The following is a 25424-nucleotide window of genomic DNA, read 5'->3' as shown; positions in this document are numbered from 1 at the left end:
GATGTATGGAAACTTCAAATCACTATATTGTATACCTGAAACTAATACTATGCTGTGTGTTAACTAACTGGAATTAAAAACTTTAAAAATTAAAAAATATATATATTGGGCATAATGAAAAAATTCTATCTGAATCAACATTTTACAAATCAAATCTGGGATTTAGTCAAAAAAATCATTACCATACCTTTGAATCCCATAGCTACTACACCATCAACACCATGATCAGAGACCACATCACCATCAACATTAACACCACTATCATTACCAACAAATATCTCTCTTCATATTAAACATTATTATTCTAATGATAGTACAGGAAGGCTTTCATTTTTGAAGTTGATTAAATTACAGGAAAACCTCACAACATGCAAAATAAAAATCATGTTCCTATTATTGACATTAAATACATTGATATCATGGAACAAATGTCATTCAACAAGGTAACATTCTTTTCCTCTTCAAATATAGTAATCATAATACTAGCAGTAATTTTACTCAGTCTCTATAAGAGTGAGAGAATCAGTACTAATGAAGAAAAGAAGGGGCAGGTGGAAAAGCAGGAAGAGGAGGGGATGGAGGAACAGAAAATGGCTGATGGTTTCTGAGCATTCACTGAATCCCAGGAACAGTGTAAGAATAGTATAAGGCATTTTGGCATATGTTAACCAACTAGATCCTAATAAAAACTACTACCTGTATGTGTGTGTGTGTATCTATCTATCATATCTATCTGTGATATATGCTTTCATTATTATTTTACAATTAAGAAAAGCTTAAAAATTTTTGCCAAAAGTATATAATTAATAAGTCACAGAGCATGAATTAAAGAATCACTAATACGGGCACCTGGGTAGCTCATTTGGTGAAGTGTTTGTCTTTGGCTCAGGTCATGAACTCAAGGTCCTGGGATTGAGCCCCACACTGGGCTCCCTAGTCAGCAGGGAATCTGCTTCTCCCTCTGCTGCCCTCCCCACTCTTGCTCTCGCTCTCTCTCTCTCTCTTTCTCAAATAAATAAATAAAAATCTTAAAAAATAATAATAAAATGTCATGAATACCTAAATTCAGATACCAATTTTGAAATGCATTTTGATATAGTATAAGTGTAACAATAGATTGGCCACATTGTTTAGCACAACAAAAAAGATTATTTTAAAAATATTATTCTCGTAAAATAGTTCCTTAATTGCAAATTTATCACTTACCTTCTTTCCTCAAGAATTAATCTCTAGCCTCTTTAACCTTTTGCCAAAACTATGTTTGTGTAGCAGTGATAGCTACCATTTACCATCATGTGACATGAAGTGCTTTAACTATGTTATCCAATTAATAAATTACATCCTTTCACTGACTTTTCAAACAAATAAATGAAATATGCCCTATTATCTGTATGCAGTAGAATATCGAGCCAACATCTGGGCTAGCAGGGTGACTTACTAGAGACTCAATTTGTATTCTAGTTTATTTTGTTTTGGCTTTGTTACTATAGGAGCTTATTTTATTCATTTTTAGCACTGATAGCTGATAATATAGTATGCTATACTTTCTAAATCATACGTGTTTTATCAATCATACTTGTATTAAAATGAGACATACTTTTTCCTCTTTCTGGAAGGTAGACAGAGTTTTGTGTGCCTGAAGTTTTGATTCCTCCAACTTTCTGAGAAATATCAACAGGTGCTTTGTAGATTCCAAAGTGTAAGCACTTCTTGATGGACCAAAAAATGTTGGTGTTAAAAAGAGAGGGGCGCCTGGGTGGCTCAGTGGGTTAAAGCCTCTGCCTTCGGCTCAGGTCAGAATCCCAGGGTCCTTGGGATGGAGCCCCGCATAGGGCTCTCTGCTCAGCAGGGAGCCTGCTTCCTCCTCTCTCTCTGCCTGCCTCTCTGACTACTTGTGATCTCTCTCTGCTAAATAAATAAATAAAATCTTTTAAAAAAATAAAAAAAATAAAAATAAATAAAAAAAGAAAGAATGCCTAGTCTCTGAACAAAGACAAGGAGGAAATGGGTCACAGTTACTCTTAGGTAGAAGGATATTGAAAATGAATGGATAAATACTGGCTGATGCTAGTTGGGCTGGTTACACTGAACAAAGACCCTTGGGTGTGACCCAAAGAGAAAACCAGGGTTAATCTTACCATAGACAGAATGGAGTCTTCACTCAGAAGTTCTGATATAAAAGCCTTGTCCTATTGAGAGAAGAGTGGGCAGATGAAACTTCACAGTAACAGGGAATAGTATCTGGCAGACAGGAGGTGAAACTACAGAGGTTTTCATGGATAAAAGAACAAATCACAAATGTGATACCTATAGTTTGAGGCACCAGACCTCTTTGTGACTTGAGGGATGGATGTCTAATCTGTTCTGAACCAACAATAAAGTACTATGGGAATCCCTACCTTTGGTAGGTGGGTACTTTTTTAGGTTTCCTGGACCCCATTTCAACATGAATTGTGGGATCCCCTACATACAACCTGAAGCAATTCTCAGATACCCTGCTGTGTTCAACTCATTTCTGACACTAGCTACCAGGCAGTAGTGTCAGATTCCACAAGTTGAGTTCAGTCCTGCAAAGTCTGCTCCCAGCCCCCCACTTTAGATGCGAGTCCCAAGACATAGGCTGTTACCTGTGCTTTTGAACAAGATGTTACAGTTTGGAGACTGGGTAGATTTTCTGGAGCTTCTCTTAGAACTCAGGAAAACACTAATGCTTACCAGTTTATTAAAGGACATGAACCAACATGCAGGTGAAGAAATAGATGGGGTAGGTCCTGAATAAAGGGGTGTCTATCTTCCTGGAGCTTGGGCCTGGCTCTGTGGGACCTGGTGCATTCTGAAAGCTCTCTGAAAAGGGACAAAAAACAAAAAACAAAACAAACAAACAAACAAAAAACAAACCCTGTCCTCTTCAGTGTTTATAGATGCTTCATTAGGTCACAATTTACTGAACTATTGGCCATTGGAGGATTCAGCATCTAGGTCTTACCCTTCCCCATAGATGGAGGAATAGCACTGAAAGTTCCAACCCTCTAATCGCCTGTTTGGTCATCCTAGCAACCAGATCTACCCTTGGCTGGGGTCTAAAACTCACCTTCATTAATAGCAAGATAACCATTTCATACCCTTTCTGGCTCTGAAATGTTTCTAGGAACTGTATTAGAAAACCAAATATATCTGGGAAATATTTAATTGGTTTTCTGAATGACCAAATATTTATTTCTAGGACAGATTTCACATTTATTTGTAATATTGAGACCTGTCATTATATTTCACCGTAAGTGTTGCAGACCATTCAGGGTTGTTGAACACTGCTGAGCAAATTCATTCATATGTGGAACATGAGGAATAGTATGGAGGACCACAGGGAAAGGGAGGTAAAATTGAATGGGAAGAAATCAGAGAGGGAGACAAACCATGAGACACTCTGGACTCCAGGAAACAAACTGAGGGTTCCAGAGGCGAGGCAAGGTATGGGGTAACCAGGCGATGGGTATTAAGGAGGGCACGTGTTGTGATGAGCACTGAGTGTTATACGTAACTAACGAGTCATTGAATACTACATCCAAAACCAATGATGTACTATATGCTGGCTAACTGAACGCAATTTTAAAAAGGAGGGAAAAACAGAATAAAATATTCAAGGAACTTATAAAAGCTTACACAGCTAGCAATTTGAATATAGTTTTGTCTGAATAAAATCCTTTGCCCCGTATTTCTTAATAACATGGACTTTCTCCCCTTTTCCTTTTTTTTTTTTTTTTAAGATTTTATTTATTTTAGAGACAGAGATAGCCTGTGCATGAGCAGGGAGAGGAGTGGAGGGGGAGGAGAGACAGAACCTCAAGCACACCCTCTCTTGGGGGACTCGATCCCAGGATCCTGAGATTGTGACTTGAGCTGAAACCAAGATTCAGATGCTCCCCTGACTGAGCCACCAGATGCCCCTCCCCCTTTTTCTTTTTCATATAATCCTTTACATTTTGTTTTGAAGGATTGATGGTATGCTTTCAGTATAGGCCCCGTAGCTCCTTTTTCTCAAAACAAAATGAGTATGTAGTCATTATACATATATTAGAATTTCATTTTATCTTGAGCCAGTCCAAACCCTGCCAATTAGTAGTTACTTGATTACAAATAAGTTATTAGATTTAATCTTCCTGTTTCCTTTTATGGAGACTAGGGGAAAACAAGTATCCTCATGGTATCATTGTGAAAATTGAATTAGTGGCTGGTGTACAGTGTTAGCTATCATTGCTCTTTTTAATTTTTCAATTATTTTTTTGACAGAGAGAGACAGCCAGAGAGGGAATGCAAGCAGGGGGAGTGGGAGAGGGAGAATCAGGCTCCCAGGCAGAGCAGGAAGCCTATGGAGGGCTCAATTCCAGGTCTGTGGGATCATGACCTGAGCTGAAGGCAGATGCTTACGGACTGAGCCACCCAGGTGTCCCTGTCATTGTTTTTATCAGATGAACTTACACAGAGAAGAAGACATTCACATGGTAGTGAACATGAATAGAAAGAGGAGTGAGAAATTATAAGAGGAAAAAAACCCTCCAATTTTATAGCTTTACTTATGGAGATGTAGTTAAAGCAGTCATGTTAAACAGGAGGCTTCTATGCCAGAATCAGCTGTAGGCCTGCTCTGTTTGGCTAGCAAAATGTTAAAAATAAAATAAATCTGAATATGTTTTCCTGGGTGTGATTTATTAGGCTCTTCAGTCCAATACACCCCCAATTACCTGGCCTAATTCACACTTTTGGGTTGCTTTCCTTGCCACTGTCTTAGCTGAGTGTGTGAACCCCAATTTAAATCTATGCTCATTAACATGTGTTTTTCTTGGGTTAAAGCCTAACATCTGATTGTTGCTGTTTGTTTGGCTTCCTTATGCTTTACACCTGTACAACTAGAGCATCAGCGTCCTAAATTCCACCTTGTTTTATTTTCATTTTTACATTTTAATTCAGATGTCTGGAATCAGAACTCATGTTTGTTCTAAATTCTGTAGCCCATATGCTCACTATCACTGTGTAGTGCAACAGTCTCGCTGGCCCTAGTGTTATAGCAGAGGTTGAATTATTGGCAAGCCTTAAGAGAAACAGCCTTTCACAGTTTGTATACACTTTCAAGATCAGAGAGGATTTAGAAGGCTGGTGTGTGATTTTCTGGACTGGAATTTAGCCAAGAAACTATTATGTTTATAGTTATATTGAGAAATATCTCAGAGCAGCTTTAAGTACTAAAAATAGAAGAACTCATTTAATAGCACCATCAGTAGGCTGGCTACTACTTATGCAAAGTTGGGACTTTGGAAAAGTATTTATGAGTGAACTCTCCTGAATCACTGATCTCACTTACTGCAGTAACTGATGTTCCCTTGGAGGTTTCCCATCTACTCAGTTCACTCAGCCAGGTTTATGAGATGTGACAGGGTTGTAGTGCAAGGAGATGGCTGCTATTTATATAGCAGGGAGTAAAATTTGACAGTAAACTTAGGGAAAGTTTTGCAAAGATTGTATCCTCTCTCTAACTTCCTATGGTTTATTTTCTGTGATGTGTCCTCAGCGCCACACACTCTGACATTAAACTTTATTTTCTCTATTTGAAAATTTAAGAGTGTGTTTGGAATAGATGTGTGTTTAAAGAATAGGAAATGGCTTTTTGGTTTGTTGTTTTTAACAGCTTTATTGGGGGCATAATTGGCACACGAATACTTGTACATAATCAATGTGTCCAATCTGATAAGATTGGACATATGCAAACACTTGTGATACCACCACTGCAAACAAGGTAGTAGAACATACAGTGGAGAAAGCATAGTCTTTACAACAAATAGTATGCATATATAGGCTATCCATACACAAAAAATAAAATTGTACCCTTACCTTACGATATGCATAAATATCAACTCAAAATAGATTAAACATATTTGTTTGCAAGACCTCACACTGTAAAAGTTCCAGAGGAAAACCCATGAGTTTCTTGACATTGGTCTTGGCAATGATTTCTTGACTATGACACCCAAAGTACAGTCAACAAAATCAAAAGGAAGTGGGACTATCTTGAACCAAGAAACTTCTGCACAGAAAAAAGAAATAATCAACAAAATGAAAAGACAACCTGGGCGGGGGGTGAGGAAAAATATTTTCAAACCAAATATAAATATTTTCAAATCATTTTATTTAATTTTATTTTCAAACCAATTTATTTAATAAAATAAATTTCAAACCATTTATTTAATTTTAATAACTTTCCAAATATATTGGAAACTTTACAAAATATATAAGGAACTATTATAACTCAATAGCAAAAATAAATAAAATGAAAGAAGTTAACCTGATTAAGAATGGGCAAAAGAATAGATATTTCTCTGAAGAAGCCAAACAAATGGACAACAGAGAACTGCAAATCAAAACTATAATGAGACCTCATCTCACACTGAATGTGGAATGGTACAGCCATCATTAAAAATAGTATGGGGATTCCTTAAAAAATTACAAATAGAACTATCATATCCAGCAATCATACATTCTGGTATATATCCAAAGGAATCGAAATCAGGATCTCGAACAGATATCTGTATTCCCATTTTCCTTGTGGCACTATCTACAATAGCCAAGACGTGGAAACAACCTAAGAGCCCATCAATGGAGATAAGAGATAATGAAAGTGTGGTACATACATAAAATGGCATTTGTTCAACCTTATAAAAGGAAGGAAATCCTGCCTCTTGTAACAACAGGGATGAACCTGAAAGGTGGTGTGCTAAATGAAATAAGCCAGTCCCAGAAGGGCAATGATTCCATTTATATGTGGTATCTGAAAGAGTTAATCTCACAGAAGCAAAGTGTAAAATAATGGCTGAGACCTGAAGCAAAAGGTGAGCTGTTATTCAATGGATATAATGTTTCCATTATGATAAGTTCCAGAAATCTGAACATAGTGCGTTCTATAGTTAACAATATGATATCGCGTATTTCAAAATTTAAGATGGGAGGTGTCATATGTTAAGTGTTGTTACCATAAAAAAAGGAGAAAGAAATGGCTTCTTTTGATAAAATAAACCCTAAACAGTGTCCCATAAGTAATACTTACATCACCCCACATGAACTAAAACATATAAACAATGGTTATCAGATTAGATGTGTCCTAACATCTTAACTTTATATGTCTTGCCCAGTAATTCTATTTACTGATATAGTTAACTTCAATTCCAGTGCAGTGTCTGTTTTAATTTAATCATCTCACAGAAAAAAAGAAGCAAGGCATTTTTTTAATGACAAACATTTGTCAGTCTTTTACTCTCTGAACATTATACCATTAGTAAACTCAAATTTAAAAACCAAGTATCAGTATTAATATTGATACCAGTTAACTTTCTGTGACCTTCAATGAAAAATGTAATTTACTTCCGCTTCCCTCTTTTATCTTGATAGTCATAATGTTCTAGAAAAAAATAAGAAAACATTCTGAGGGTTTTGAAGGGGTGGGGGGTGGGAGGTCGGGGTACCAGGTGGTGGGTATCATAGAGGGCATGGATTGCATGGAGTACTGGGTGTGGTGCAAAAATAATGAATACTGTTATGCTGAAAATAAAAAATAAATTAAAAATAAAAGAAAACTTCCAATTATTATCTCCCTTTTTCAATGTCAGTCTTTTTTTTTTTTTTTTAAGATATTTATTTATCTATTTGACACAGAGAGAGATCACAAGTGGGCAGAGAGGCAGGCAGAGAGAGGGGGTGGGGAAGCAAGCTCCCTGCTGAGCAGAGAGCCTGATGCGGGGCTTGATCCCAGGACCTTGAGATCATGACCTGAGCCGAAGGCAGAGCCTTAACCCACTGAGCCCCCCAGGAACCCCCCATGTCAGTATTTTACAGTAAGTAGATATTTCAAGACTTGCTTTGACAAGCCATACACTTTTCTGTTTGATTGTTGGGGCCAATGTGTAAACCCATGGAGGATAAACTCATAGAGGTGTGAAAAGTTGCAACCACCACCCCTAAAAGGTAGTTCCAAGCCTACTTCTTTTATCTCACTCAGCTTAATAACAAGTGACTGATTTAAGATTAAGTACCAGATATATTTTAAATTTTATATGAGGCAGGGGCATTATTTGAAAGGCACAAAGATTTAGGAAGTATTAGATATCTGGGAGAACTAGATAGCGACAATAATCTAAGATATGAATTACTGAGTTGGCAGTATTTTTTTCCCACCCAGCACACTCAAGTATGAATGTAGAGTCTACTGGTTTCTATTGTTTTTGATGAGAGATCAGTCATTTGAAGGCATTGATACGTACAAAATGCACTTTTATCTTCAGTATAAAGTTATAGCTATTTGCTATATGTTCCTAGGTTATTTTGTTCATCCTGTTTAGAGTTCACTGAGATTTTTGAGTCTATAAATCTATGTATTTTACCAAATGTGAGAAATTTTCAGTTATTATTTATTTCTTGAAATATTTTTCTTTCTGCCATATTTTCCATCTTCCTTTCTGCAACTCCAACTGCATGCACTTTGTGGTATTATTTCAGCTGGCCAGGAGATTCCATTCATATTTTAACTCTTTTTTCCATTTGATCTTTTGTTCTTCTTCTTTTTTTTTCCTTTTTGGTTCTTCACCCTATTTGCTGGTTCCACTCCCCCTTTATTTTCTATTCTTCATTGAAATTCCTACATTTTCACTTACAGCCAGTATATGTTCTTTTCTTGAGCATTGTGAAAATAACTTAAAAATCTGTGCTGATTTCAAAATCTGGGTCATCTCAAGGTCAGTTTCCATTAGTTGCCATTTCATATTCTTATGAGTATCAATTTCCTTTTATTTATTTTTATTTTTTTAAGATTTTATTTATTTATTTGACAGAGAGAGAGATCACAAGTAAGCAGAGAGGCAGGCAGAGAAAGGAGGAAGTGGGCTCCCTGCTGAGCAGATACCCGATGTGGGCTCTATCCCAGGACCCTGAGACCACGACCTGAGCCAAAGGTAGAGGCTTAATCCACTGAACCACCCAGGCACCCCCATTTTTCTTTTCTTAGGTAGAATAATTTTGGTTTGTATCCTGGAATCATGAACTACACATGGAAGAAAATCGGAATTGTGTTGTTTCTCTAAAGAAACATTAATTTTTGTTATTGTTTTATCAAGCAGTTTACCTATTCTAACTAAAATCTCAGTTTCTTCTGCTGTGGGAAGCAGGTGAATTTTCAGTTCATTATCACAGACTTAGTTGTAGATGTTTATCATCTGTCCTGAATATTCATATTATGCAGATTAGGATGGTGTATATATACATATAGAGATATATGTATCTCTGTATAAGAGATTATATACAGAATTTGGTGCCTTGTTTCTCTCAGGTCTCCTTTCCAAGATTACTCTGTACTCTTAATGTGCTGTAAATATTCTGAAATGCATCTGCTAGTTCATCAGTTTGGTAAGATGAGGATATCTGTATCAGTTTTACAGCTCCACGTGGTACAGAGTAGGGACCCTTTTCATTCTAAAAGTCATAAAAATGGGAAACTCACCGATGACTGTTCTCTTCTTCCAAGTGTTGAACCCTTCCAGAATTTATTGACTTTTGGTCACTCTCCAGAGGCTTCAGGTAAGTTGTTTTACATTTATATATTTGTGAGAGAGTTAGTTTAAATAAAACCATTTAATTTACTTTAAAAAGAACTTATTAGGAGCACCTGGGTGGCTCAGTGCGTTAAAGCTCTGCCTTCAGTTCAGGTCATGATCTAAGGGTCCTGGGATGGAACCCCACATCAGGATCTCTGTTCAGCAGGGACCCTGCTTCTCCCTCTGTCTCTGCCTGCTTCTCTGTCTACTTGTCATCTCTCTCTCTCTCTCTCTCTTGCTCTCTGTCAAATAAATAAATAAGACATTAAAAAAAAAAGGAAGAATTTATTATCAAATGTCTACTCCCTTGAAAGTTACCACAAAATACCCATTGATTACACGAATTTAAGTTTATTAGACTTTCACATTAAGGGAGAATGCCACATTGACAGAAACATAGCATTGGCATGAAAGGTAGAAATCTAAAGAGAACATTCATACAATCTTAGGACCTAGACAAGGTGACTTTAAAAGAATCTTTCAAAGAGAAAAATTGGCTGAGAATGTGTACAGTCTACAATATTAAGGTTTGGTTTCATGGTCAAAGTGAAACAAGGGTTTTTAAATAAGGATTCATGAGTAAGGTGCTAATTTTTATATGTTGCTATTTTAGTTTGTTGAAAGGCTTATCTCTAGTAGCATATATTTCCTGAAGCAAGTGCTATGTTATTTCTATGTGGTTCCAGTATTGATTAGCCCAGAAACAGAAAAGTATGTTTGTTTCAGTTCCCAACACTTAGTCTTTCATAATGTATTGAAAATTGTAAGTGGAGTATTTGAGAAAATATTACAGATTAATAAGAATAATAGCCTTGCTAATTAATACTATTTGGGGGGCACCTGGGCCTCTTGGTTTGCTAAGCCTGTGCCTTTGGCTCAGGTCATGATCTCAGGGTTCTGGGATCAAGTCCTCCATCAGGCTCCTTGTACAGCGGTGAGCCTGCTTCTCCCTCCCCTTCTGCCTGCTGTTCCCCTTGCTTGTGCTCTCTGTCAAACAAACAAATAAACAAAAAACAGTAAAAAAAAAAAAACCCTCCAAACAACCAAAAAAATCCACAAAACTTAAAAAAGAAATAATATTTTTGACAAAAGGAATAATATTTTGACAAAATACATTAAAATGTATTTTGTAGCCCCACCTAGAATAAATATCTGGAAAACAAGAACTTAAATATTGGAAAATTTATTAAATTTATTAAAAATAGGAAAAAAATTAAAATATTGTTTTGATGTAAATTGATTATAGCTTGTTCTTCAATTTGACTTATGTTCACTTTAGCACTGAACTACTTAATGCTTGGATAAAGTTAATTCACATATCGGGACCCACAAAATGGCGGAAGTCTCCAGGCTGGTCCGGTGTTCTAAATCTGACTGGCTGCATATAGTGGAAGTATCTGTCAAAGAAACCTAATTTACAGCACTTAATCCTCGACCTCGGGTTTACCTCCTTCCGCTACCCGAGAAAGCAAGGCCCGCAGGTCCCGGAAGGAAACCCTCCGCCTCCCACCCAGTCATGCCTTGCTTCCGCCTTTCGCTTGGGCTAAAGCTGCCCCGGACCAAGCTTCTGGAGGCGTCTGTGCTGCTGAGAAGGCCCTGCGTTCCTCAGTCCCTTGGACTGTTTTGCCTGGAATAAAGGGTGTCAAACTGGTTACTAAATAGTCCGACAGGAGGAGACCGGCAGATGGCTGCTGAAGGGCCAGGTCCGCTCCTGCACGCGGGTGAAGCTGCGAAACGCTCCGCTGCTGCTTCGTGCCTCCTGACGTCTCGGTAAGCTTTTCCCCCCCAAATGAGCTCCCCTTATTTCCACTTCTGAGCTCTTTGGGTTTTATGTCTTAAGCCTTCCGGGTGAAAAATGGGGCTAAAAGAGACTCCATGTTTTTCACAGTGAGACCTAGTAGGGGCGCACACAGCCTTTGGGTTTGTGGCCGCGCTCATGTACGTGGCAAGCGCCTTTTGTGGGGACCTCATGGGACTCAGGAACGGGACCCCGGCAGCCAGAAAACTTCCTGTCTGGTTGAATTAGTGGTTTATTTCTAAAGGAGAAAATCACGGGTACCTCTAGATCTAAAAGCACCATGATAGCACCACTGAGGCTTCACAAAAGCTTTGAGGTAAGTCCACGGCTTAAATAAGGACAGTTTTCTTCCACTTGAAGAATGTAAGCTTGGTTAACAACATTGAAGTCCATCAGAGAAGTATAATTAAGAAAATAAAATTTTACATATTTGCTAATTGCCAGCTGACTACAGTATGTATTTTAAAGCCAGTGTTGTGTTACTTTATTTTATTTATTTATTTTTTAAAAGATTTTATTTATTTGACAGGCAGAGATCACAAGTAGGCAGGGAGGCAGGCAGAGAGAGAGAGGTAAGAAGCAGGCTCCCTGGTGAGCAGAGCCCCATGTGGGGTGGGGGGAGTCTACATCCCAGGGCCCTGGGATCATGACCTGAGCTGAAGGCTGAGGCTTTAACTCACTGAGCCACCCAGGCACCCCAAACCCAGCATTATTTTAAATACTGTAAACCCTCATTATCTTTTCTTACAGGCAGTCTTCAAAGCAGGGTCAGGAGAGAGTGTGCTATCTTGTTATGACATTTCTTTTTTAAATACACGGCTTAAAGAGGAATGTAAAGAGAATGAGCTCCTTTCCTGAAATAACAAAATAATTGGAGTTTAACCCAGAAAAATATCCTCGGGCCTTGATTAAAGGGCAAAAATAGCAACAACCCAATGGGCAATATAATATAATAAATGAGAAACAAAAGTAGCCCATTTGAAAAGCCAAAATAAAGGAAACAGTTTTTTTGTTTTATGTATCAAGATACCAGGATGAACACTCTGCGTGTATAAGATATGTACTTATTTGGGGTTACTCATTACCTACTCTGATGTAGAAAGTACTTTATCCTTTCTGTACATCTGAACACTTGATGCAGTCCCTGAAATCTTTTCCTTTGTACTCAGATCACCACTAATTTCTTGTCGTGTTCCATATTGTAAATTAAAATTGCCAGTTAAAATAATTCCCATTTTTCTTCTCCCTAAGTAAGTTCACAGCCAAAATTATTGTGATAGTGTAATGATTTTGCAAATTCAAGTTCTTTTTGTGTGGAAATGTCTTGGAAAAACTGTAGCATATTTAGGGTGCAAAGTGAGCCAGATTCTCTTGGATCTATATTTAAATCCCAAACGAAACTAAAGATATCAGATATGCTTTTTTTTTTTTCAAAAACTGGGAACCTGATATCCTCTTTTTTCCATTTTTTTCATATCTTAGATTATATTCTTTTTTTTTTAAGATTTTTATTTATTTATTTGATAGAGAGAGATCACAAGTAGGCAGAGAGGCAGGGAGAGAGAGAGGGGGAAGCAGGCTCCCTGCCGAGCAGAGAGCCCGATGTGGGGCTCGATCCCAGGACCCTGAGATCATGACCTGAGCTGAAGGCAGAGGCTTAAACCACTGAGCCACCGAGGCGCTCCTATTCTTGAAGTGAATTACAGACTGTGATGTATTTTCCTGAGTTTTTCAAAATATGTAGATATAAGCTCTCCAGCTAGTTTATGAATATTTAGAGCTGGATTACTGACTCTCAGATTTACAGATGATGTTGCTGAGAATTCAGTTTCATTTTCATGTTTCTAGGAGACATTTTTTTTCATTGTTTAACTGAGAGTTAATCTTCACATAGAGTATTTAAGGCATATGCATGTTTACTTAATTGACTATTGAGCTCTCAAAATATTTTGCTTTCACAAATAAGATGAAAAGATAATGTCCTAATATCAAGTTCAACTATGAAAAATACATTGATTCACTATGTAACTAGAAAAGAGCATAACTTACTGGTTTGTAAAAATACGATAAATGTCCACTCTCCTGAAGAATTGTGGGTGGTTTAATGGACTTGACCATTATTTTTCATCAACTAGTATTTTTATCATCTAAAATTTAATTGAACATGTTATTTTGAGGAAATTAGGCCTAAACTTTCACTGTTAACATGGACACTTGCATTGTGTCAATGGAGGTCTCAGTTCTGTAAATCTCAAATGATGTACGTGAACATCCATGCTTGAATAAAGACAGCCAGAAGGAACGTAGCAAGCGCAAAGCATTTTATTAAGGATTGTACACTCTCAAGGCGGAAGAATGGACAGGCCCAGAGGTGGCAACTACTGGAGGGTTAGGGGTATCTCTCCTTTTTATGTTTGCATAGGTCAATGGTCGTACCTAGGGCCGTCTCCAACTGAGGTCGTTTGCGGCTGCATAAGGGACTCTTCCTACTGGTTGGAGGGGTAGTTTTTGGCCTTGTAAGGTTCTTGCCAGAACCCTCAGGGCCATTTTTCCCCTGAAGGTTAGGGTTGTGGGATTGAAGCTGCATGCAAATATATTATAATGAAGCTATAGGTTATTGTAGGACACAAGACAGAAAGGAGAGCACAGACTTTGCACCTGCTACTCTTGGTCTCATAGTCCCAGGAGGTGGGAAACCACAGACTACTGTTTACTCTCACCTTGCCTCCAGCTCATATGTAGCTACTTACTTACTCTTTCATTATTACTCATCTCCCTCATTCTAACTAGGTATCTTCATTACTTTGAATGTGAAAATATATTGCTTTAGTGTTACAATACTTCTATGAATCATTCAACTTCCCCATTATTGCTTACTTTACATCTCAGAATGGAGATGCCAAGGCATATTTTGGTTGCGGGAGTGAGATTTTAGCTTAAAATATGTTCTCAGCACTGTTAGATAGCAGATTTCTTCACCAATAAGTTTTTGCTATTGAGCTAAACTATAAAATGTCTTCACCTAGTCTGTTTTCAGTTTTTCTCAAGACTTTTCCTTGATGCATATTCTCTAATAGGATTTTGTTGTTTGAAACACCTTTATATAAGACGAAGCAGTCTTTATATGACCACAGTAGAATATAAAATCTATTTTCCACAGCAAGAGGTAAGATTCACAAAACAGCACCATTAAAGGAGCATTTCAGTGAAAAGTTATTATTCTTTATGATTAGTAATTCTTTAGAACTAAATCCCAGTCTTTTTATACCTGAAACCCTCAATCTCATAATAATTCAATCCTGTTTTCTTTGCTACCACTTGTAATATAATTAAATGTATCCAAATCAACCAGAGCCATTCCATTTGGATATATCTTTCTACCAGCCCTAAAACCATGTTACTTTGGGGGGAAATTTAATTAAAAATGAAATGTTCATTTGCAATCATGGAGATTCAAATCAAAACCACATTGAGATACCACCTTTCACCAGTTAGAATGGCCAATATTAGCAAGACAATAAACAACATGTATTGGAGAGGATGTGAAAAAAGGGGAACCCTCTTACACTATTGGTGGGAATGCAAGTTGGTACAGCTGCTTTGGAAAACAGTGTGGAATTCCTCAAAAAATTAAAAATAGAGCTACCTTATGACCCTGTAATTGAACTACTGGGTATTTACCCCAAAGATAGAGATGCAATGAAAAAAAGGGCCGTCTGTACCCCAGTATTCATAGAAGCAATGGCTACAGTCGCCAAACTGTGGAAAGAACCAAGATGCTCATCAGCGGACAAATGGATAAAGAAGATATGGTCTGTATATACAATGGAATATTATGCCTTCATCAGGAAGGATGAATACCCAACTTTTCTATCAACGTGGAGAGGACTGGAAGAGATTATGGTGAGTGAAATAAGTCAAGCAGAGAGAGTCAAGTATCATATGGTTTCACTTTCTTGTGGAACATAAGGAATAACATGGAGGACATTGGGAGATGGAGAGAAGTGAGAAGGGGGAAATCAGAGGGGGAAACAAACCATGAGTGACTGTGGACTCTGAAAAACAAACTGAGGGTTTTAGAGTGGAGGGGGTCGGGGGGCTGGATGAGCGTGGTGGTGGGTGTTACGGAGGGCATGTGCACCCATGGAGCACTGGGTGTGGTGGATAAACAATGAATTTTGGAGCACTGAAAAGAAAATAAAATGGAAAAAAAAAAAAACCTTGAGAAAAAAAAACAAAACAAAATGTTCTGTGTACTCAGAAAAACTTTACACCAAATTGGAATATAAATAAAACTGTTTAATTGTTGAATAGCCATTCGACCAGAATGTGATGCATATCTCAAGCAATCCACTAAAAGATCACAAGACAGAAAGAAATCTTACCCTTTTATATACCCAGGCATATACACCCCGTTACTCATATATTCTTGAGATGAACAGTAACTAGTTCTCAAGTAACTGGACTTGACAGCACCATTTGTCACACTGCATCATAGATTCATTTGGTAATTGCGGTGGCCATCAGTGTTTAATTGGCTTGATCCAAAGGAAAAATAAACTTCTATCTTCAGATCAGGAGATGATTTAGCAACTTGGCATGATGCACACATGGAAGTTAGGCTCCTACCATTCCATACACTGGGAGATGACAGAGCTATCTTCTTGATGATTACTTTTCAAAGAGTTAATCTTTAGGTCATTGAGAACAACATTCCTGGGGCAACCCTGTAGGAGCCTTATTTACCTTTTAAGAAAATTAACATCTATTTTATAGAGACTGAAAGAACTTACAAGTTTTCTTAAGTAAATGATCTGAGAAAAGGGTAAGGGGAGAAGTCTTTTTCCTTACTTTGAACAGAGAGATTTCCATCTCTTACTTTACAATATTTGCCCTGTATTGTTTATCCAGAGAAAAATAATTAATAGGATATTGATTCATGCAGTTATGTGAGCTGAGAAATTTCCAGATCTGCAGTCAGCAACGTAGAGCTGCAGGAAAGCTGATCGTGTAGTTCCAATCAGAATCCAAAGGCCTGAGAACCAGGAGGAGCTGATGATGTAGTTCCAGTCTGAAAGCCAGCAGGCTCCAGATTCAGGAAGAGCTGATGATGTAGTTAGAACTGAAGGCAGGATAGATGTATGCCCATGGTCTAGCCCATTCCCTCTTATAGGAGGGCCAGTCATTTTGCTGTTCAGGCATTCAGCTGGTTGGGTGAGGGAGAGGAATCTGCTTTACTCAGTCTGTTGATTTAAATCTAAATCTCATCCAACACACTCTCACAGAAACACACAAAATAATATTTGACCAAATACTCAGACACCTGCTGGCCCAGTCAAATTGACATATTAAATGAACCATCACCGTGATCAAATTGACTATCAAAGTACCTAACTTCTTTCTTAAAACTTTAAGAAAAGAGTATTTTTCCTCAGTGGCCTGCATTTTCATGTTAGCACAGCACATCAGATAACATTTGAAAAGAATGGATAATATTTTGGGAAACACTGTAAGAAGCCCATCACCTAGTGGTAATGCAGTAATATCCTACTGATCTCCAAAAGAACCTTTTTCTCCAATAGCCTATGATATGAACATTACCCTTTCTTTCTAAATCTTATACTAATTTTTACCAGAGAAATTCTATAACTCTATACTAACTTTTTTTCTTGTAAAATTTCAAATACTTAATTTTGACTTAGCTACATATATGACTTTACTCTCCCTTAGTTTATATCTTTTTTACCATCATGTCAAGCTTCTTTCTGAACAACTCCAGGAATGTTTCATTGGTAATTCAGGTAGTCAGAAATCTAATTTCATCCTAATTTTGTTGATGTATTTCTTCCAGTTTCACCCCATGTGCTCCTCTTAACTTGTGCCTTTCCTTGTCCATGTGAGCTTCACTTTCCTGTTTCTTCGTAAGCCATTACCAGAGTTAGAAGTGGTCTCATCTCTAATTTTTAGTATGATTTATCCTTCAGTGTTCATGTCTGCAGTTGAAATTTCCTTAAATCTTGATGCAGTCTTCCACCTGAAGTGCATCTGTAACCTCTTGTATGTTATAAATACTTCTCTTACAGTGTTTGTCATATTCAAGTCCTTCTGTTATGCTTATGTTCATATATTTGTTCTCAAATACTGTTAATTGATAGCAGGGGGTATTTTTTCTGTCCCTCACATTCTCTAGCAGTAGATCTCCAGTTAGGTGTTAAATAAATGAATTATTGTGTACTGATAGCTACACTTAAGGCTCTTAACATCTTTCAAACTCTGTACAGTCTTGCGTGCAGGTATTCCTCTGAGCAAATTTACACTATAAAGAAAAATATTATTGTAGTTACATTCAGAGACAGTAACATCAACAGGCCCTCTAAAAAACATTTTTATGGAGGAAAAAGTGAGTAAATGTTTTATTCTCTTTACTAAGCTTAACTGTGTTTAAAAGCAAGTGATTTTGTTAAGAGCTAAAAATGCATTTTCATGCTAAAATGTTAGAATTTTTTTTTAAAGATTTTATTTATTTATTTGACAGAGAGAGATCACAAGTAGGCAGAGAGGCAGGCAGAGAGAGAGAGGAGGAAGCAGGCTCCCTGCTGAGCAGAGAGCCCGATGCGGGACTCGATCCCAGGACCCTGAGATCATGACCTGAGCCGAAGGGAGCGGCTTAACCCACTGAGCCACCCAGGTGCCCTAGAATTTTTTTTTAAAACAAGAACTGATCATTAACTACCATGGGATTGGAAAATAATTTTGTTGAAATAGATTTCAAGGTGAAAATCTTAATATTGTCATCATAATAAAGTATAAGAGCTAACTGAGGGAAGTTGGGGAAAAAGCTTTAAAGACTTATCAAATGGGCGCCTGGGTGGCTCAGTCCTTAAGCCTCTGTCTTAGGGTCATAATCCCAGGGTCCTGGGATAAAGGCTCACATTAGGCTCCTTGCTTAGTGGGAAGCCTGCTTCTCCCTCTCCCACTCCCCCTTCTTGTGTTCCCTCTCTCTCTGCATCTCTCTCTGTCAAATAAATAAGTAAAATCTTAAAAAAAAAAAAACTTATCAAAAAACAAAAAAAGAAAATGCCAACTGATTTTTCACCTGTAGCTTTTTTTTTTCTATCATAATTTTCAAAGAAACCTCTGGTATCCGCATTCTAGAAGTTCGGAAAAAAAAAAAAAAAAGCAAAGGAGCATTATTTTGGAGTGAGTTAAATGTATAAATTTGAGAAAGAAAACAGTATTATAATTGTTTTTACTTTATATTGAAGTTGCAGTTTTGAATGCAATTTAACATACTATGTTATAATGGTTTAAATAACAAATTTAAAATCCTATAGTAAATTTTTTTCCCTGACATGTCAAGGAACAATAGAACTAAATGTAAATGCTGTTAGAAGCCACTGGTCACCATCTTGCCGTTATTGGGTTGCTCCTTAAAATATACCCTCCAGTGATTTGTACAGTGCTGTTACAGCAGTTTTAAATGGTTCAGTTGATGGGTTTCACATTTTTCTCCTGGGAAACAATTACGTAATGAAACTCAGTTGTTGTATTGCACAGATTTTCTTGTGTTGTTGCTTCCCTTCCCTTGTTTTAAAATCACAATTCAATTTTCAATTTGTGTAATTTTGTTAAAAACAAAATGTGTATTATTGGGGCACCTGGGTGGCTTAGTTTGTTAGGCAACTGCCTTTGGGTTAGGTCATGATCCTGGAGTCATGGGATGGAGTCCTGCATCGGATTCCCTGCTCAGTGGGGAGTCTACTTCTCCTTCTGACCCTCTCCTCTTTCATACTCTCTCACTCTTTCTCTCAAGTAAATAAATGAAATCTTTAAACAAACAAAAACACAAATGAAGTGTATATTATTGATGTATTATTAATGCTATATTAACTTTATATAATGTCATTCTATATATCATCTCTCTTGGATAATAAGAACTAAGAGTCATTGATCGAATATATACTAGGTCAGAAAGTATTTTAAGCACTTGGCACAAATTAACTCATTAAATTTCAAAACTTTTTGAGGTTAGTACTATTAGCTCCATTTTATAGATGAGAAAAGTCATATCAAGATTGAGTATTTCTTGCTCAAGATATCACTAGGAAATAGTAGACAAATAGGTAGAGAATCTAGGCTATAGGTTGTGAAATCTGCCTCCTTACACAGTGTGCTTCACTGCTTCTTAGCATTTAATTTTAACATGGTTAGTATTTAACAATGATCAAAATGTAGGTTATTACTTGGAAAATGGTTTTTGTTCCTTCTCACTTCTAATTCCGTACTTTTTGGTTCAAACTGCATATGTTTCAAAAAACATCTCTTGAATATTTAAATGCAGTATCAAAGACCACATGTTTTATATGTAAATACCTCACCTCCCTGTATATTATACCTGTGAATCATTAGTGTTACAATTTTGTAATCATGTTTAGAATATTGAGTTTATACCTTTTTCTGTGTTAAATTTCTGTCTCCTATTATTATAGAAGTTACTCCATACAATTAAATGTTGCCTTATTTCCAAGCTCAGTCTGGATCTTGTAAGGATTATTTATTCACCAGCTGCCAGGAATCTGTCCATTCGAAATCAGTATACCTCTTTCTCTTATTTTCCTTCATCAACATCCCTGCACATCCTTTTCCGTAAAATGGTTGTTACTGAAACCAGAGATAATCTATTAAGGGTAAAATGGTATTGACCCATAAACCCAGAAAATGTGAGAAAAGCCCACTTAAAATGTCCAAATTTCAAATGTCATAAAATAAGGTTTTTTCTCTTAAATGAATGGAATATAAGAACAGAATCTAAATGGGGTGGAAATACCCTGCCACAAGGATATTATGCAGTGTAGATGAGAATTTAAAAATAATTTTGTATAATTAATGAAATATTGAGCTATTTATTCATTTTTATAAAGTAAGAAATCTAATATGAAATATTTGAAAACATGCATTTCCCTGCCAGATCCTTTAGCAGAAATTAGAAAACATAATTTGTTTCTTGATTCAGCTCACAGATTTCTTGGATTCTATTACACTTTCAAAGATAAACTCTATAAAATTATTAAGAGGAAACCCTTTTAATGAAAAAATTACTTTCTAGTATCATTGATATTCAGAAATTATGTGGATGATATTATAATAGAACTTTATAAATTTCCCATCTTATACCCAAAGATAGAAAAACATAAAAAGGGCTTTAATGCAGCAGACTTATGGCCAATTAAATCCAATTTTCTATCTTGGATAGTGGTACTCTAGCAATTTAAAGGGTCATGATTGTCATCCATAAGTATCAAATTATTAGTGATGTCCCTCAACCATTTTTAATGCCCTAGATAGCCTATTATTTATCTATCTGCTGTCTCTACTCCCTTCTGTGTGCGGTCTTACTACTTTGCTCAAATCACCCTCAGCTAACTCCTGCTCATCCTGCAGGTGTCAAATTAAACATCTTTTTGAGGTCTTCCTTGATTTCTGAGACTAGGCTAAAATCTATTAAAATGTCCTTTATCAAGTCCTCATTATGTTGCTGAGATTACTAGTGAATTACTTCCTTAAACCTAGTGACTGCTCTTCATGTACCTGTTCAATGCATGAATTAATGCCAATCATTAATTTATTTTAAATCCTGTACTTTGTTTTCATACTTTATTGCTGAGGAGTACTGTCATCAGCCCAAACTGGTTATATAAAATTATATTTATTTTATGTATCTTCATTAATAACAATAAGTGTATTATTATGATCTTCATGTTCTGTGATAAAGTTTAGAGGTCTTTGTTCTTTTTGCACATTGCTCATTATTTCTATACTTTGACAATATCTTCCATTAGCTTTCCTTATTTAAAACATCTAATAGTTCTTTAATCTTTTTAAATGTCAGTTTCACCTCAAATCACATGTTCTTCTCTCAGAATATTTTGAAGTATGGTGATCATAAGTATATACAGTGTTTTGTGGTCAGTAAAATAGTTTCATTAAGGGAAGTTTTGTTCATTTTTTTTTTTAAACACCCTTCCTTCTGATGATTTGGTAATGTTAGCACATTGGTTGATTATTTTCGAGGAACTATCAAATTCCTTCCTTGTTATGATATAACTCAAAGGAGGATGTCCTGTGAATGTTAGCCATTGTATTTTCCTAAATATAATTATGTGGTAATTGTTCACAGAATCAAATGATTATCTCTCAACAAATGCAATAATATCAACTTGTTGAACGGTTTCCTTTAGAAGTATTTATGGAAATAAACTTTTGTTTCTGATATCTCCTGATGCCTTTTTTTTTTAAACACACTGTTGAATTGGAAAAACCTCAAAATCATGCTAAGTGTATGTGAAGCATCTGTAATATTCTTGGACATAAACTACAACTATGTTCAAATATGGTTTAGTCTTTAAGCCCATAAATCCAACTCCTTGATGAATTTCTGACTGTGATTCTACCATTCTCGATTGTCCTAATAGTTTTCCCACTTGGAATAAGGAAAAAGACCAAAACAGTATTTGTGGGAAAGAGATAATAGCCTTTTTCAATCTACGAATGCAATAAAAACTTATTGAATGCACAAATTGTAACTATACAGAAATTTTTTGGTGGCACTTAAAAGAGGAGGAAAATAATTTAATCTTCCAAATTTCTATCCTGAAAAAAATTGAAAAATAAAAAACAAACCCTCATTAACAATATCTCAGTTCAGTTTAGACAACAATTTTAAGATATTTTAAAATTTAGTCCAAAGCAAAACTGGAATTAATAGTGGTGTTCCTAGCATTTTAATGCTCTTTCTCATTTTTTTCTGAATCAGTATTTCTATTACATGTTACTAAATTTAGTCATTTCAGATCTAATTTACCTCTGATCCAGGATAAGAAGCTAAACTGAAGATTGATTATAGACTCTGTTCGGCTTGGAAGAAAAAAAAAGTAATTTATAGGAAGTAAGCTGCTAATTGAATACTATTGTGTTCTAGTCATTATTTCCTAACTTCAAGGACAGGACTCCTCTAGGATTCTACCCAGTATTGAGCTTACATTCCTCTTGGTAAATAATGACCTCGTAATTACTTCAAGCTCTAGATCAATCACTTCTCTGGTGATTCTTGATAGAGAAAAAACATTTACACATTGATTTTCCTTATTTAATTCATCTTCTTTCCTATCTTGTTTGGATTCCTTGATCTATTCAGTCTTTACTAAAATTCATTTAAAGATAACACAGATGACCTTTCTCATATGTTCTGAATTGTACAATAGATTGCCCCCATTCTACAATAGTATCAGACCATATCCAGAGAAATAGAATAATACATGAAATGTGTGATTATGTATTCACCTACATTATGAAATTGAACATGTACCTTTCCTTTTAGGGAGAAGGTGGTTAGACAGTGATGGGGGTAGGCATTTTAGTAAGGTTGGTAAGAAACATAGGGACAGTTGGTAACTATCTATTCAGGGTTGCTGTACTAAGAAAATCATCATCAATTAAACAAATTCACTGAACAATTTTACTTGTCTAAGTTTATTTAGGGACTAGTTTAGTTGCAACGACTTCAATTCCAGCCAGAAAATAAGTGAGAAAGTACTCTGTTGAGTATTCCACAATTTTTATATTAAGTCTGTTTCTGCAATACTGTTGGCCACAAGAAGTTTGACTTTCTTGAAATATTTTAATAGGTGATATTGTTTGCATGTGTACCACTTAGAATAATTATTACTCCTGAGCTCTGGAGACATTTCTACACGTTCAAATACTCATTCCACAAATGATCAGTTGGGAGAACTTGGGCTAATTTTGCAATTTCTCTATGCCTTAACACTCATGTTTGTAAGTGGAAATTATCATCAGATTACTGCAAAGTTTAAGTGTGTCGGTTGCCTTGATATACTTAATGTATAATGTTTAATCCATATTCCATATAAATTAGCTATCATTCTGAAATTTTTAGACCTAAGACTGAAAAGATAATCAGATACATTTTTTAATAAATACAAGGAGTTGTTTCTTGTTGTTTTATTTTGTTTCTTAGTGGTCAATAGTTCATCAGTCTGGTAAAACACCTCAAAAAGTAGCTGAGCTGTTTGATCAGTTTTCAAGGATTTTTGGAAGGAGTCAAGAAATTGAACTAAATATTCAAAGTACTTTACAACACTTAGGGTTTTTTTTTTTTTTTAGATTTTTTTTTTTAATTTATTCATTTAACAGAGATCACAAGTAGGCAGAGGGGCAGGCAGAGAGGGTGAGAGGAGGAAGCAGGATCCCTGCTGAGCAGAGAGCCTGATGCCAGGCTCAATCCCAGGACTCTGGGATCATGACCTGAGCGGAAGGCAGAGGCTTAACCCACTGAGCCACTCAGGTGCCCCTACAACACTTAGTTTATTAGAGTCCTTTATTTTGGAAGTGACAGGATTTCAGAAAGAATTATCTTAGGCAAAAAAACAAAAACAAAAACACTGTTAGAAAGGTAACTTCTGAATGAAAAAAGTGGTGAACAGCCTTAGAGCAGGGCATTCAGAGACATAGGTGGGTTTCAGACAAAATAGACTCAAATGGACAAAACAGCCTCAAACACAGTCATAATCCCATCACTCAGGATCTTATCTGTGTTCTTATCTAAATGTGAACTTTGTTTCTATCTGGAAGTTGTTCCTTATGTATCCCAGAAGAATTTCCAAATTGTATATTCTATATAATATCTACAAAGGGGGAAAGGTTGATTCTTTCTTCCACCAGTTCCATAGTTTCTACAAGTGGTTTGTACTTCGTATATCCCTCATCACCTTTTTTGTCTTCTACCCACTCTTCTCTGATAACCACTTTTTCCACTTGGAAGGACTGATCTCAGGTAAGATCACCTGAATGCCAAATCCAATGATCCATATCCAGTCTATCTAATTTGGCTCAGTTTACTTTTCTTTTTTTTTTTTTTAAAGATTTTATTTATTTATTGCGAGAGCACAATCAGGGGCAGGGGCAGAGGGAGAAGCAGACTTCCTGCTGAGCAGGGTGCCCAGTGGGATACAGGGCTTGTTCCCACGTCCCTGGGACTATGACCTGAGCCGAAGGCAGCCACTTAACCCACTGAGCCACCCAGGTGCCCTGCTATGGTTTACCTTTAGTAACTGTAGCTTCATTAAATGTCTCTTCTCTAATATTATGTACTCAGAACAGTCTTTCAGACTTTATCCTTCCTTTGTCCTTTTTAGTGTTTGTTTTCTCTAGCAATCATGCAGGACCTTCTTAATCTCTGATACTGTACTCAGTGGGCAGTTTTGTTAACATGCTTCTCAGTGAGAGCTGCCCCTTTCCCTTGAAGCATCTGCTATGCCTCATTTTTGCCCTTCAGATTTATTCAGGACCATAGTATTTTGATTAACTTCTAAATACCTGTTTGAGCTGTTAGTTTGCATTGTCTTTGTTTCATCTGATCAGTGAGTTTATATGTGTTGTGCTCCTTTAATGTAACAGGCATTGTACATAGGTCCTGGGAGAAAAATGTGTATTTATGACAAAGGAGGTAAGTTATGATTTAAATATATAATCACATAATATTTCTTTACTAAGTGTAATAGTGCTGTGAGGGAGTGAGACATATAGTCATATACTTGAACAGCATAAAAAGGTGATCACTGCCTCATTAGATGCCCAGAGAGGATTGTGGTGCATGAATTAGCCTTACTACTTATAGTTCCAGGTCCTCATATCTGTTCAGTGTATCTTATGTTTGAGACTGTAATTGCAAATAAAATTTAATTATTAGACACACCTTCAAAATTCTTAGAATAATTCCTAGACTTTTTATAAAAAGTTCATGTTAGGAGTACTGTGTTCTTGCCCACCTTTATCTCTTGTCTCTCTTCTACTAGTGCCACACTTTTTGTATCTCTTTGAAAATGCTGTGCTAGATTAGGCCTTCCTAATTTCTATATGTCCTGCCACATGGTTTCGACTGAAAATGCAAACTCATTTTTCCTGTATTACTTAAAAAG

The sequence above is a fragment of the Mustela lutreola genome, chromosome 13, assembly GCF_030435805.1.
Source record: "Mustela lutreola isolate mMusLut2 chromosome 13, mMusLut2.pri, whole genome shotgun sequence".
Taxonomy (NCBI): domain Eukaryota; kingdom Metazoa; phylum Chordata; class Mammalia; order Carnivora; family Mustelidae; genus Mustela; species Mustela lutreola.
The sequence above is the reverse complement of the archived record's forward strand: the minus strand, read 5'-3'. Positions refer to the sequence as shown.